This window comes from Chiroxiphia lanceolata, chromosome 3 (assembly GCF_009829145.1).
Source record: "Chiroxiphia lanceolata isolate bChiLan1 chromosome 3, bChiLan1.pri, whole genome shotgun sequence".
NCBI classification, from domain to species: Eukaryota; Metazoa; Chordata; class Aves; order Passeriformes; family Pipridae; genus Chiroxiphia; species Chiroxiphia lanceolata.
In genome coordinates, this window is record NC_045639.1 from 17,708,226 (window position 1) to 17,723,107 (window position 14,882).

General features: G+C 40.4%; 1 long non-coding RNA gene across 2 annotated transcripts; it reads left to right on the forward strand.

Annotated features, from left to right (window-relative positions):
• The first annotated feature begins 2,120 nt into the window (after positions 1-2,120).
• Positions 2,121-13,378, forward strand: LOC116783873. Of its 2 annotated transcripts, XR_004355875.1 has the most exons (5): positions 2,121-2,648; positions 4,362-4,501; positions 6,896-7,303; positions 8,323-8,438; positions 10,060-13,378. It is a non-coding gene; the product is annotated as an uncharacterized LOC116783873 (long non-coding RNA). The 2 variants fall into 2 exon arrangements; XR_004355874.1 differs by having other exon boundaries at positions 6,896-8,438.
• Positions 13,379-14,882: the final 1,504 nt, after the last annotated feature.

Here is a 14,882-nt window from a genome sequence, read left to right on the forward strand (position 1 = left end):
CAGCATAAAATGCTGTATCTCACTCCAAAATCAAAACATGCACTACTTGTTACCAGCTGCAACTGATGAGGCCACAGGTGTAATATGAAATGGATGCTTCTAGTTTTTTATATGACTTCCAGTATGTTAAAACTTTTCGTTTTGTGAGGAGTGTCAACACTTTAACAATCTCTTATAAAATATACATTTCAATAATCAAAATTTAAATCATCTTTCCACTCCTTGAGTCTAAGGTTTAATCAGAACGATTCTTACATTCTTGCCTAGCAACACAGAAATGGTCTAGAGAAAAATTTACTTCTGAACATTTCTGGAATTTTGTATAAATTCACATTTTAACATAGTTCTAGTGAAGCTGAGATCTAAAGTGATCTAGCTCAATTCCATACGTGAAGCAGTGTGGTGTGCATGTGTGTGGGGGTGCCTGTTGGTAGTCTGAATTGGACCTAACCCTGAATGTGTAGATTATAGCTGAGATTGAACTTGAATTAAAAGAAATGCCAGTTTGATTCCCTGCTATCCGAGCTGATCTTTCTACTCCTTGAAGCACGTTTCAATAACCCGCTTGTTATCTGAGTTCCCGTATGCTATTATTGTTCTTATCTAAACGTTCACTTGATTATGGGACTGCCCTCTGAACCTGCCATCACTGTTGCTGCTTCATAATGCCTGCAATTATTTCTCTGTGGGCTGCCAGACCCACTAATGATGCTGTTGTTGCTGAGAGAGGCGAGGGCTGAGTGTTCACTTCTGCGGAATGTGATTGAAGCTGGAGCTTGGCTGGTAAGAGCAATGTAGGTCAGAGCAGTCTCGGGATCACTTTGTGGGGGCATTAATGGTGGCAGGGGTTTTTGTGCTGAGTTCACAACAAGTTACTCCATTAGGGCCCTTGGAGTCTCTTGGGCTTTCAAAAGGAGGGTATTCTTCTGAGTTTATGCTGTACCTCTTGATTTGTGCATCATCCACAGCTTCTACTGAGATCTCCTCCCTCAGGATTCCCAAGGTTGGTGCTTTTATGGACCCGCTCCAGATCAAAATTCATCTGCTTGTTCAAAGTGCTCTGCTCAGAACTGGCTGCTGTTTACTGATGAAAGAACACATCCAATTAGTTCCTCCAATTTACCAGCCAAAGCAGCCTTCCCAGATTTCTGAGCTATCTGGAAGCTGACGGTGAATCCAGTAAGCACAAGATCAATCTTTTCTGTGCTGCTCAGCATCTTCATATGTGAATTAGCCTATGTGCAAACAGTGAAGCTCATGATGCTGAAATCACAGACAAAAACTGAGGCCTTTTTTTACCGCAGCTTGAAATTAGTCTTGTAAAATTGTAGAGAAATATTTTTGCATTTCAATTTATTAAAATCATGTTGCAGAAGTGTAATATGGTAAATAACACACCAGTGCAGTGGCACAGCAAATGCAGGCTTTGTTCTTGGAGACCTCTAAGCAGCATTAAGTACAGGTTACTACACAGGGAAGGAAAAGACCATGAAAGAAGTGTCAGATCAAGATTTTACTCTATAAGTTATTTCCCACAAACAAGGGTGGGAAGGGAGAAAAAGTAAGGATGAGAAGTGCCTCAGCCTTAGGATTTCTTTTGCAGTGTCTGTTTAAGACCGACATCTAGTGAATCAGACTCAGTAGGCAAGGACAAGGTCACAGCTGTGTGTAGGGGAAGACAGCACAACCCCTGCCTCCCAAAAGCACACATGCATACACAAACACAGACACACACACATATACCCTCACGGGCTTCTGGCTTTGGGATTGACCCCAGGGATGCATCAGGAGACCAATGTAGGGAAAGTATCCTGGGCTATGCCTTGGCAGAGCCAGGTCAAACAGCTTTGTATCATCACGCTGCCATTCTCAGCCAATGAGCCCTCAGTGATTCGCCAGTGACTCTAAGGAAAACATAGAGAAGAATGAAGAAATGTAAGCCTTTTGCTCAGTCCTACCTCTGCAAAGCAGTGGTTTGCACTTCTATTGAAAACAGGAAAAAAAAAGTTGAATACTGTGAGACACTTTGAGTCAGGCAAGTACTTTCCCCCCTTCCCAGGAAAAGACAGGACTGGGCACCTCACAGGCTGTTTTTCTCACAGATAATTAGCATGGTAATTGTGATGTGTTTAATACACTAGGTGTATTATTACCTAGTGTGAGATGTTAGAGCAACTTGCTTTGCTCTCCCCTGGTCTAATTGCAGCATCTCAAGCCAGAAACCACACGTTCACAGTTCATGCTCTAATGTGCAAGACAGGGACTGGTAAATGGTCTGTTGTGCTCTGAGTGTGTTGTCCTCTCTGGTTTTGCATGTGAGGTTGCTGTGGAGGCGAGTTGCCTAGGATCTTTGCTGAGAAAAGCATAATTTACCTTGAACTCTCTCAGTACTGTGTGGTACTGTGACAGAGAGGGCTGCTAATGATGCAAAACCCTGCCCACAGCCTTGATCTTTACAAGTTGGCTGCGTGCACACACATGTGAAATGCTGCTTCAGCTGTTTTTTTAATGAGGGGAGGGAACCCAAGAACGAAGAGGGCTCACTTGCACACCCCTCTGCCAACCTACTGCTTCGTGAGACCTGAGCACTGTGGAGCACTGGAGTTGGACACAAAACCACTTGGACCGCATCCCTCATTCCCAGACAGGTATTTTAAAAGTACAAACTGTGTGGCTGTTTTAATACTGAGAAGTACCCTGAGATCAGCTCAGTTGGTTAGAGCACTGTGCTGATAACACCAAGTTTGATCTCCACGTGGGCTGTTCACTTGTGGGTCCATTCCAACTCAGAATATTCTGTGGTTCTGTGAAGTATCCTTTAGTTAACAATCTGTTAGTTACACTGGCACAGGGCCGCCTTTCTCAACTCATACTGGCACTGTAATCGGCTTATTAGATGCACACAACAAATAAATCCTAATTTTCAGGTAGAATGTGGAAAAATAGGTTTTCCAGGTATCATTCCCCTGTCCCCACTTGAGATGGCTTTCAAATGGCCTCCTCAAAGATGAGATAAAAGAAACACATATATTGAGAGGACAGTAGACTCAGGTTCAGAAATCATGTCATGCAGTCATCTAATTCTGGTTCTATAGTCACCAAATTGTGTGGTTTTATCCAGTGGTAGACATCTCTCTGCAAGCTTGAGAAATGAGAGCTCTTTGAATGGAGAGTTGGAACAGCCACTGAAGCTGTTACAGATGGAATTTGCAGCTACAATTTCAACAGATAAAATTTAGAGGAAACTTTGTTTCCTGAAAAAAATAATTTATCAAGCTAGTGAAACAAAGCCTATTTTTTTTTTTTTAAGTCAGAACAATTCCTGGGGTTGTCAAGATATCAGGACAAGTAAACTGTGGTGTAAGAGTTGTTCTTCTTTCTTCTGCCTCCCCGAAAGCTTTTCAAAGGGGCCTTAGAAAGCACAGGAGAGGAAGAGCTGGCTGTGGCAGCAGGAAGATGCCTGCCCAGCTGGGTCCCAGCATCCTCCCCTAATCCCAGTGAGTCTCCAGTTCAGAGCCATCAGTTTGGGCTTGCAAACTACTCCCTTTGGTCTAGTGAAAGCCCCTGATCCTGCAGAGTCCTCAGGTTTGGTTGGGCTGAAAACCATGGATGGGACTCAGCTGCCATTGCTCAGCTGACCTCCTTTTGGGAAGGAGCACAGTGATGTGCTCACGCTGACGGGACGGCCACACGTGCAAGTGCTCTGCACCATCCATCGGCTGCCAGAGGATTTATGTGGAGAAGGATGTAAGGGGACAGCTGACAGGTGCAACTTTGAATGAGGAAAAGGGAAGAAACCAGGATAATAACTTCTGTATGCCTTTCTTTTTCACACTGTGAACTTTGTGTGTTCACAATAAGCCGCCAGCCTGCAGTAGCTGATGTCCACATGGAGCCAGTCCCCCAAGGCAGGACTCCAGTGTAGGCACATAAAGTAGACAGGTGAGGGGGCTGTTGGTATCAGCTCAGTAACAATCACAAACAAACTACAGCAGTTGAAATACATGCTCTAAAGGAACGTGAAACTGTAGTAATACCAGGGAGGCATGGGATAACCCACAGCCTTAATATCCTATCAGATATTGTTAATGCCTCCGTGTTCCTTGCCAGCATGATAAGAAGAATTCCAGCTTCCATCAGTTTAGGTGGAGGTCTTATTCTCATTACTGAAACCAGATTCTTCTTTAATGATCTGTGTATTTGTTAATTTTACCCCTATTATTTTAAAATTATTTTGTTCTGTATCATATATACCAAAGAGCAAATACACCCTAGATTAGACTGCATAGACTAGACTGCAAGGTAGACAGCTGTGAATAAACTAGCTGTGTGTTGTGCAAAACATGTCTAATTCACTTTAGTTTCTTCTCTCTGCCTGGCCCCATTTTCCTCCATCTGTATGATCCTGCAGGAAACCAATCCCTGAGACCACAAGATGAAGCCCAGAGGCAGCTCACCATGGCCTTGCTGTCAGTGGTATCTTCGAGAAGAACTCTAAAAGGTATTTCTACTGAGAGGTAACAGCCTGCATCAATAAAAATGATCTAACTTGTGGGGCTTCCAGGCCCCAAATGGATGGTCCTACATCCAAGCCCCTTGATACTTTATGTGTGCTTGTGGTGTCGCTGCAGAAATGCTGCTCTGGGAAGGGCACAGCATTGGTTCTTCCCTTCTGGTGTCTCCTGCTGTGCTGTGCAGTCCAGCACTCACACCCTGAGCATGAAATTTAGGGAGCAGGAATGGCTGAGGGCTTGTTTTTGTCCTCACATGAAGCTATGCAGATCCACAGCACAACATCAAAGCTCAGCTCTGCTCCTCTGCTGCTGTAGATGTTAGGCAAGTTTGGCTACTTTGCAATGGGATAAAGAGATGTGGGAAGAAACATGCAAAGAAGTAATAAGGAAAACTGCTTTAAAGTTAGAAGCTTGAAGTTCTATTTTATTTTCCGTTTTCTTTCTTCTTTCCCTTTCTTTTTGTTTATTTATTCTTTTTTCTTTCTTTTTTCTTTCTTCTTTTTCTTTATTATTTTCATTCTTCTTTCTTTCTTTTTTCCTTTATTTTCCTTCTATCCTTTTTTTTTTCTTTGTTTTTGTGTTTTGTTTTACATTTGCACTGTGACGTGTTTTTGAACTGGGTAATTTGCAGCAGCTTAGGAGAAATTGCTGTGACAGGCAGCACTGCAGAAAGACTGTATCTCAGACTCACCCTCCCTGGAGCAGCTGCTCAGGATGCCTGTGATACAATACTTTTCCTGTCTGAGGAGCAAAACAATAAGGCCCAGACACATTGCTTCTGGAAACGCTTGCTTACAGGCAAACTTTTTACACGTTGAATGTGCTGAAACTATAAACTAGATTTTAACCGGGTTGTATAGATCTCAAGTGAAAAGTACTTTCAGGAATTGCAGGAAAAGCTCTTAGCTGGCTTTACCAAATACATTTTTTATTATAAAATTTCAGAAATGTTTATACTGCATATATATGAAGGGTTTATATCAGAAAATTATAAGTTGTATGATTGTATATTTATGAATTCTATATTAGTCATGTATTGTGAATGTACGTATGTAATGATATAAATTTGCACTTACAAATTTCTTATGTATTTCTAAACAGTTTTTTGCATGTAATCTCTGATTTGCTTAGCATCATTTATTAACTATTGAGTTACAGATGACTTCTCTCCAGTGTATGACTCAGCTCTTCCCAGGTCCCTTGGGAGCCTTGACCTTGTCTGTTTGCATGCCCATGAAAGGATGTATGGCAAAGCCAAAACAGCACAGCGTGGCACATGTGCCAGCTCTACTGTCCTAGTAAAAATAAGGCAAAAGAAAGAAGACATAGGCATAAGTCACTAAAGACTAGCAGGGCTCTCATTTTGCAAAGGGAAGACGCTGGAAATCTCTGGTGCTGATTTATGGGCAACTGGGGAGTGAGAAGGGAAGCAAAGCAGAAACTGGGCTCCCTTTTGCTGTTAAGTGCTGGTGTTAACTCCTTATCCATGCTCCTGCAAGGAAAGGAAGGTTCAGACACGTACAGTTAATGAGCAAAGCAACTGAATAAATACAAAGGGGCCAAACAAGTTCGTATTTTGCATTTTTATCAGTCTTCTGAGAGGCTGTATACAGTAACCAGGGATCGACGGGGGTGTGGGGAGGGACTCGGTGCTTTGAAAAGAGGAAATTCCCCTCTCCCAGCGAAGGAAACGTGCTGCGCCTCAGAAGGCTCAAGAAGCGGTTGGCAGCTGTGTGCAGGAAGAGAAAAACCTCTCATTTTGAACTTGAAAGCAAAACTTGGTTTCAATGGAACAGTGGAGAAGTGTCACCAGCAAAGTCTATGGTTAGGGTGACCTATACAGTTCCTTTACTGAAATGTAAATATGTAGGTAAGAAAGCATGTAGAGAAAGGCCTTTCCCTGAGGTTTTCCTTTGAAGTGATAGGAGAAGCCTCCACAGATTTTGTGCATTTATGAACAGACCTTTTTAAAGTGAGGGCTGCAGGGGAAAGGTGGAACTGCAGACGCAGATATTTCAATAGCTGTTTCAAAACCAGCTTTAGTGGCCTGAATGTTATGGTGTTTCTGGGTGTTTTGCTGCCCCACCCTGCTCCACGCCTATGTGAGCCACTGGGACTACTGAAAAGTATATTTTCATGTCAAGTGATGCTGACTTATACTCTTTTGTTTGCACGATTAAAAAATCTCCTTCAAACTTGAAAATGCTTTAAAACTCCAGCTTTGAAGCAAGGCTTGAGGACGCAGTGATGATCTCCTGATTTTTGTTTAGCCTTGCCTAGAACCTGTCTGCTTCAGCCTGCAAAGGCAGCCATGGCGGGGGGGGAGTTTGCCATTGGCTCTGCAATTCCATCTGGATTTTACTTTTTTCTGCTTTTTTCAGGTGAAAGCTCACATGGTGTCTCAGTGCTGGAGTGGCAGGCAAACATGGAGTGGTTGCTGCACCACCTCAGAGCCTGAACTCGCTAGTGCAGGAAATGACTTTGCAGTGCCTGCCCTGCGCCACCACGGCTTCAACAAAAGGCCTGTGCAATGTCGGCAGAGGATGTAACTGGGGGAAACGTGCTCTGAGAAATGTTCTTATATATAGCAGAGAGGAAAGGAACAGAGAAGTAAGAAAAAGACTGTGCTGTGGTTTTCAGGCTGCCATTGCCCAATTGCCTTTGCATCGTGAGGTCCTCCTGCCACGTGCCCTGTGCCTTCATCAGGGGTGTGGAAGACAAGTAATGCTGATGCTTTACAGGAATAACCTCTGAGCCACACTACAGCAGCTTCATCTTCAAGAAACAAAGTAAGAAAAAGGATAAATAAGTCCAGTACAGCACAGTTTCCTGCTCTTCTAAGATGTGTGAGTGTTCCAGCATATGGGCTTGGGCACTGCCATGGGTCTGGTCCATCGTAGCAGGAGAGATCCATCTAGACCAGGTCAGCTAGAGAGCCATTGTGAAGGGAAAGCAAACTTTAAAAGTAAATGGGATTAGTCATGTTGCCTGTTGGCACAAATGCAAAACATTTAGGAGCAGGAAGCGTCTTTGTTTTTGTGCACGGGGAAGTGCTTCAGGTCAGGTTATCATTGAGGTTCATTTCTGGCCAGCGAAATAAGGGCTTGCTCCATCAGCAAGACCATCCCGCCTGTTAAGGAGAAGCAAATTCATGCAGTTCAGTGTCAGGTACCCAAGTCTTTGCTTTTTGTATTTAACAGTGTATTTAACAACATTGAATCTGAAACCAGAATCCTGCCATCTACTGCTCTTGGAAATTCCAGATGTGTTGTGTGCACAGCAATCTCAACCCTAAAAACCTTAAAAACCTCAAAAACCTCATCAAAGCTCTCTGGGACTGGTCAGCTCTGCACAGGCTGGAAAAAATATCTGTGAGCCATCTCAATTGCCCTGTTGGGACCTTGAGCTGATGTAACCATGTCTGTGGCAGTGCTGGCTTTCTTGGAGAACAAAGTGCTGTTTCCTTTTGTGTGCTGAACAAACAAACAGTGTGTGGGAATTGGTTCCTACAGAAATACTTTTTTTTTTTAAATATCCAAGTAACTTTTCTTCAGAACACTGACCTGTTTATTGCTTGGGAATGCCTGTGACTGCCTTCTGAAACTCAAAAACTGCAGAGGTGTCCATGGCAAGAATAGAAGAAAGACTATTGCAATAATACCAGGGATGGTTCTGCAGTTAAAATTAAGCACAGAAGTGTCTGAAAACTGTCAGTCTGCCTAGCGTCAGAATTCATTATGAATTTGGTTTTTAGTATAGTTTAGGCTAGAAATCATCCTAATTATCTTTTCTCCTTTAATTAAATAAGAAGTCTGCCATTAGCCTCTGCTTCCCATAACTCATGTTTTGGATTGAGCTTCTCATGCCTGGGAAATGGGAGAACTAGAGAGAAACTGGGGAGAGAGACAAAGAGAAGACTCTGAAGTATGTAACTATCTTTGCCCTTATCTGTCTCCAGGTACTGGCTCAGTGAAACTTTCCACATTAACAGTGTCTTTCAGCTCTTTTGTTCCAGCTGTCAGCTGCTCACTGCTTAACCAAGAATTTGGAGGTAAATTTCTTGCTGTCTTATAAATGGTCCACATATAAAGCCATGGCCAGAGTATACATAGATAGACTTTAAATCTAGGGAAGGAAGGTAAGAGAGATTTGTGGAGATGAGGGAGGTGTAGTCTTGCATATGCAAATTCTGCCTTGAAGCATTTTGATTCATGTAGTAAAATTGCTTCTAACAAAATTAACTTTATGTGGATATTGTTTGAAACAAGAATTTCAAATGTTAAGCAATGAACAATGCTACGGAAGGATCACACATACGCTGAAGCTCTGCTCTAATACTTATTATTTATACTTCTGAAAACACTTAACTTGATGCTTGTATGCCAGTTTGGTTTTTAGAAATCTGAATCAGTTTAAAGCCTCTGTCTTCATAAACCACAGTGGAAAAATTAGGTATGTGTATACATTTTAAAATGTTATTAGAAATAGAGACGTTGAGGTTCAAAGAGTTAATTAATATTTAAATTACTATATTTTAAAAAATAATAAACAAGACTAGTTGAACAGGTTTAATAAGAGAAGAAGTCAATTTAGTTGAAAGTAGATATACAGTGATAGCAGCTCCTAAAGCCAGAATATGTGAGCTCATCTTTTGCTAGATGCATCAAGCTGATTTCTTCATTTATCACTTCTGGTTTAGGCCTAAATGTTTTGAGTAATTACATTTTTTTTTGTAGAATAAGATGAGAGGTGTGAGGATAGCAGTAGCACCAAACACAAGAGAAAATGAGTGCAACATTAAATAAAATGATTTCTTTGGTGTCTGTACTCACATAAGAAATTTATTATCTATTCTATATATCCCAGTGTTGGAATTATTTGTTACAAATAGTTGTCCAAATTTATCCAAATTATTTTCCTTAAGTACAAATTTACCCAAATTATTTTTCCAGAAGTACAGTGCTTTCCCTCTTTTAAAATTCAATTAAAAACATTGCAGTGAATTTTTAATACCATTTAGAAAACTGGATGTGGGTGCAATATTCTGCCTTGATGCCGGGCCTCACGTGCCACTGGCCTGGCCCAGTCAGCAGCCTCACTGCTGATTCCTGCCTGGCTCCACACCGGCGGCTCCAACACTTGTTCCCTCCAGACCAGCAGCCTGTGGCCCTCTTCAGCTCGTTTTAAAAAGCCACTTTGATATTAGTTTCATCTACTGCAGGGAGTTGTGCAATCTGCCAGTCACAGGCACAAAAATCATGCATTGGTTGCAAAACTAATGCTGGAGAGTTAACATTTTTTTAACTCTTTATATATATACATATTTGTATGTATATTAGATATACACACGTGTGCACACACACATATACACCTATACTTGTTTGTGTTGACACTTCAAAGCCTTTGGGTTCTATTTGTTTTGCATTTGCCAAGGCTTTTGTTGCTGTTTTTTTCCCAGGTGCCAGAGTGCCTTAATGATTTAGGGATGTAACATTTTCAATGTGCTATACGTGGGAATTGAGGCCAAGCTTCTCTCTTCATCCAGGGCAGGCTGTCACACAGGAACCAGGAGAAGGTATATTCTGTCCCTCCCATCCTGTGGGGATCCCAGATGGCTGCTGTGTCAGTTGAAGTCACTCTCTACTCTGTAACCTCTTCCTGAAGACTAGAGGATACAGGTTCAACAGCCAGAAGCCTTCCGGGAAACTGCTTGAGAGTCAGCAGGTACCCAGGAGGTGCAAGTGGCTTTTCTTTGTATTTAAAGTAATACATTTAAAGTGTAAAGTTTTCTATCTTCCTCTAAATTAAAGCCACTTTCTGTTTAAACATTTACAACTCTTTCAAGCACATACCTCTGCCACATACAAATGCATCTGTCTTAGAAATCCTCGGAAATACTGTAGTCTGTGTTTTCCATAAGCCTTCAGAAAATCAACTGTTCCAAGGGCTTACCACTGGAGTAATTTAACAGCTGTGCTGCAAAAATGGCAAGGTAAGCAGCCCAGCAGAAGATACAGTAGCCAAAACTCTTATCTCAGGGCCCATTGCTTGGAGAATTGCATCAACTTCCCCTAGTAAATAATGAGTCTTATTTAGAAATTCACATACAATACAGAAAGGAAGCTTGTTGCACTATTGTGGAGATCAAAGATTCAACGTGGGGTTTTTTTCTCCTTCTCCTGTTTGGAGAACTAAAGTCAGTTTGTATGTATCTGTGTCCCTCTTCTTATTGCTGAGTCCAGCGCAGTTGATAGCCTTGGGTATTTTTTTAAAGCTGTTTCTAAAGATAAACATTTTGCAAAAATTCCCAGAATGCAAGTGCTCAACTTAATTTGCCCAGAGCTGTACTGTTTGTTGGCAGGCTGTTCCTTTACAAGGGGTTTTAAGTTCCAACTCGATGTATCACATATTAATACACAATGAGAAACTTTTTATGTGGTCGAGGGCGAAATCCCTGCCTTACTGAGGTCCAAAGAAACAAAACTTTTATTGATTTAGTTCAATAATATTCAGAGGCAAATCCCAAATCTCCCACTCCTTTATTAAGAACGATTCTATCACTGAAAAAACATGAAAAGTTATATAGCCTAATCAAAACAATCCCCGAAGTGCCTGAGCACACTCACAACAGCTTTTAAACCTGGATTGTCATTAGTTTTTCAATGTCAGTTTGAGAGGCAGAGAGGAGATGTTTTTTGTTAGCATGCAGAATTCAGTCTGCCTTTTCTTTCAGGTTATACTTTGTGATGTGACAGACAACACACAGGTTCATCACCACCTTCTTGGCTGCAGCAGGTAATTTGTTCAGCTCCATGTGCCATGATGGCAGCTGCCAGACAAGTATTTTCTTCCTCTCATGCAAACAGTAGATGTATTTTCACGGGACAGGCTAGGATGTTTTGATCAAATATAACACTAGAGAGAATGAGAAAGCATATAGGGTGTGCATATATATACACAAAAGTCTATATAGTATATACACATACACACCCATTTACATTATACACACACATCTATGCATAAATGGGTTGCTTAACAGCCTATAAAAAACGCCACCTTACTATGAGTCTTATGGGTGTTTTCTTCCACAGAAGCAAAGCGCTAATCAGGAGAGGAAACAGGAGCTGAATTACCCCACCCACCTCCATAGCCCCTGCTGAAGCCATTTATCACAGTGTTTCTCAACCTTCTTGAGTTGGCAGCTTTTTAGGACTTGTTTTTGCAACCTTTCACAAAACCTATTAAAAAATGGTATAATAACAAAGTAACAATAATACTTGACTTAAGCACAGGTGTGGTAGGGACACATGGGAGTTCCCCAGACAGCCATGGGCTGTCAGATCTGGCTGCCGGACAGAAAAAAGATTAACTTTGACCAGAAATGTTGTAAGTATTCCAGAGCAAAACAAATTTAGGGGAGTTCATGGCCAGCACTGTGCAGTGTGTTAAGGTTGTATTTCCTGAATATTGATTTCGTCAATTTAAAGTGAGTTACATTCGATGAAAGATAGGTACTGGTATCAGAATTGTCATCTTTTAATATTTATATCTAAAAAAATGAAAATCTCCATCTTATTACATCAGAAGAAATAAGAGGTGGACAGAAACAGTGTGAAAATGACTGTAAGAATTTTTTTTGCCTAGTCAATGGAATTTTAGTTCATTATTTGGTTTCTAAATGCTATTGGAACGAGAACACTTCTGAGATGATTTTATTTGTCAGCCACAAACATTTTCAGGTAAAATCAAAAATAGGAGGACAAAAAATGCAAGATAGATATTGAATATGTAAATATTATTAAGCAACTATGCAAAAAAAAAGGATTTAGAGTAAAATTTAATGTTTTAGGAAGTATCTACAGATCATTAACTAAAAAAAGAGCCTAGCTATAACCTGAATTTAATTCCACAGACTTGACTTGTCTGAGGACTACTGTGATACCTGTTTTCATATGGTGCTGGGAAAGCACACAGTTATGTGTGTTCAGATGAGTTAGTTTAAATATCAGGACACATAGTAATGCCAGCAATTCATAATATCACAGGCACCAACTGTTAATAACCAACTGGTTAATAACAATGCAGGAGACTCCAGTGGTCACCAATTCTGAACTGTAAATCTTGGGATGTTAGCTAGAGTTAATATACCAATGGGATTTTTAAAAAATATATTTTATTAAATTAAAGGTATTTTAATATCCTGAAATACTAAATTCAGTGCCTCCAGAGGCAGAAATTCAGAACCTCCAGAGGGGTTCATTGTTTGGAGAGAGTTCCTCTGTAAAGTCAACCTGTTCTGCCAAGGCCAGACAGTACAACTGAACTCCCTGGGACTACTTAAGTAACGCCACACAAGCAGCATAAACTGTAGGACTATCCCTGGCTGTCACTTAGAGCTACTTGAGACATCTGTCCTATAGAAAACCCCAGATTCCCCTTGGATATACTCAGATTTTACAGAGTGTAGACAATATTATTCATATTGAAATTTTACGTCACCAGCTGCTTATATTTTCCCTTAAGCTTAAGCAATTTTTACTGCTAAGTGTGTGTCCTGAGGAGACTTCAGAACCAGAACTTACACCTGATGAAATTTTTCCTGGCCCTTGCTGGAGAAGAGTGAAATGATCCCATTTTTGGTTATCGTGTTGTTTTCCACCATTCTCCTGAGTCTTGTCATAGCTACCACTCACTTCCCATTGCTTTTTGAATGGCTTCCTCCCAAACCCCTGCCCCGTTCTCTGCCTTCAGCTGAAGAGCATTTTGGAGACAGGAATCAGAGAAGGAAAGGTGTTTTTCTCCTCTGGAAGAGTCACTGTCTCTGAAAGTGTCTCTGGATGTGGCACTTGGGGATATAGTTTAGGGGTATTCAATAATACCCCTAAACTATATCCCCAAGTGATAGTTGGACTAGATGATCTTGAAGGTCTTGTCCAACTCTGATGATTCTGTTATTCTCATTAAAATGAAAGCCTAGAGAATTATTTTCTCAGTTTTATGTTGTAAGATTGAGGTGTTTTATTTAGATATAGGCAAATTTCAAACGCTGGAAACCTAACTTGCAGCAGTGCACAGGTAATATCATTTTGATGGTCATGGTCCTGACTGGATTTCCTATTTGTCCCATTTATTAGTTGTCCTGTGATGGTCCCACAAATATTTCTGAAATAATCTCTCAAGTGTATACCAATTATCACTGGCAGAATTGCAATAAACAGTTCTTAATGGCCCAGTAGGTTTCTAATCTGGGTTCAGTAAGCAATTCCAAACCAAAACCATTTCTATGAAGGCAAGTTTATTCTCTAAATGAGATTTCAACTGAAAACCTTCATGTTTAAGCATATTAATTGTAGGATTCTTCTGCCAATAAAACGAAGCAGGCTCACTCCAAGGAATAGTTACTGTAATTTAGACAATTACTGAAAACAGTTCTTAACATAATGGTTGTAAACTGTGCAATAGTAATATAGCAAAAATCTTAGCTGGAACCAAAATATACATTATCTGAAGTCAGAAATTAAGCTTCACTTGCATTCTTTTGCATAGTAAATTATCAAATGTCTCTTAGATAAAGCTGATTGCCTTAACTAAAGAACAAATTTATTCTGGCTGCATTTATTAAAATCTATATTTACACGTGATTCCTGTTTGACTGAGTAACTTTTAATCTCATTTAAATGTCCCTTACTGCATCACATAGTGAAAAATACAATGAATGTGTGACTGGACCTCTTTGGTATAAAAATAGGAGAGATACAAAATAAAATTTTTTAAAATTTGCTTGTGAAAATTAAAAATTTCAAGGCCAAAATAGACAGAATAAATAGTAAAATATATATTTTTTTAAATAATTCACACATGAATGCCCATTTCCTGCAATCACTTAGGGGAAAAAAAGCTTGCCATACTTACTCTTAATTCAAACATTATGGCTACAAAATTAAACCCCCAAACAAACAAACGAATAAACAACAACAAATTGTGGTTGGTTGGTTGGTGTTTCTTTTTATGTGGGATTTTTTCTGTATTGTGTGGCACTGCCAGTTTTCTGTATGGGACAATGGTGGTCTTGTCTTTAGGGAATTTTCCTTCGTTTAGAAAGCTTTATTAGAACAGAGTATCCTTGTCAGCCTGTACCCAAATTCAGACAATTTGGGAGGTCCATAAAGATCGTGCAGACACAAACACGACTGTATTTCACACTTAAAGCACTTCATCACTTTTGAGATCCCAACACGGGAAACAACTTGTTTGAACACTAAACCTCACTGTTAAGGACAACGTGTTAATTTTTTCACAACCCACTTTTCATCTGCTCGTTCAAATATTGCTTAGACTTCCTGATTTCAAAATCTGGCCAAGAACTCG